A 733-nucleotide genomic window follows, 5' to 3' on the forward strand; every position below is an offset into this window, starting at 1 on the left:
TTGTCCACAAACACTTTTCCGACTCGTTCATATTTTTAATTTAAATTTGAAATAGATTTATTCTCAAATTAAATTTGAAATTTAAGTCGAAAGGAAACACCTGTATGTTACGAAAGTCAATAAAAGAACAAAATATTTTCTTACCATTTTGTGACAAAGAGACTTGGAGAAGACTCAAAAGATGAAAAATCAAAAGAATGGGCTGTGGTTTCATGGTGTCTCAGATCAAGATAGTGCTGCTGTCTTTGGTACAGTTCAAATGTTTTCTTCACCGTAGATCGCACCAAACATCACATGGACTGCCCACTGCAAATGTATGATGTGTGGCACTGAAACTCCCCCAAAACCCCAAAACGAACATCTTACTTCAAATATTGACTGCTACCGAGAACTTTACTCCCAAACAATTATTTTGAAACCTGCTATCTTTTGGTACAAGGCTGGATAAATGTCGGTGACCACAAGAACACATTTGATGCCATAATCAAAGTGCTTGAACAGTGTTTCATTTCTGGATAATCAACTCATATTAAGGGTCTCTTGAGCATTATAGCTGCCCTCAAAGAGTGAAATGTTATCAATAGTGTTTAAATGCAATCACATTTAAAATGACAAATATCTGCTCTCACATCTTAGATAAGAGTCTTTTTGAGTCATCTTTGCTGGAATGAGGTCACATTCTGAACACGTTGTAATGAGGATCAGACATCAGATCTGAGGATTTTATTCATGT

At 35.6% G+C, this 733-nt stretch overlaps 2 protein-coding genes across 6 annotated transcripts in view; both read right to left on the bottom strand.

Annotated features, from left to right (window-relative positions):
- Positions 1–733, bottom strand: part of LOC118598679 (complement factor H-like) — a gene marked incomplete in the record, with an annotated part of 60,185 nt that overhangs the window by 52,434 nt on the left and 7,018 nt on the right.
- LOC112150175 (complement factor H) overlaps positions 1–733 on the bottom strand; it is a 66,268-nt gene that overhangs the window by 36,620 nt on the left and 28,915 nt on the right. The window lies entirely within an intron of this gene.

This window comes from Oryzias melastigma, linkage group LG4 (assembly GCF_002922805.2).
Source record: "Oryzias melastigma strain HK-1 linkage group LG4, ASM292280v2, whole genome shotgun sequence".
NCBI classification, from domain to species: domain Eukaryota; kingdom Metazoa; phylum Chordata; class Actinopteri; order Beloniformes; family Adrianichthyidae; genus Oryzias; species Oryzias melastigma.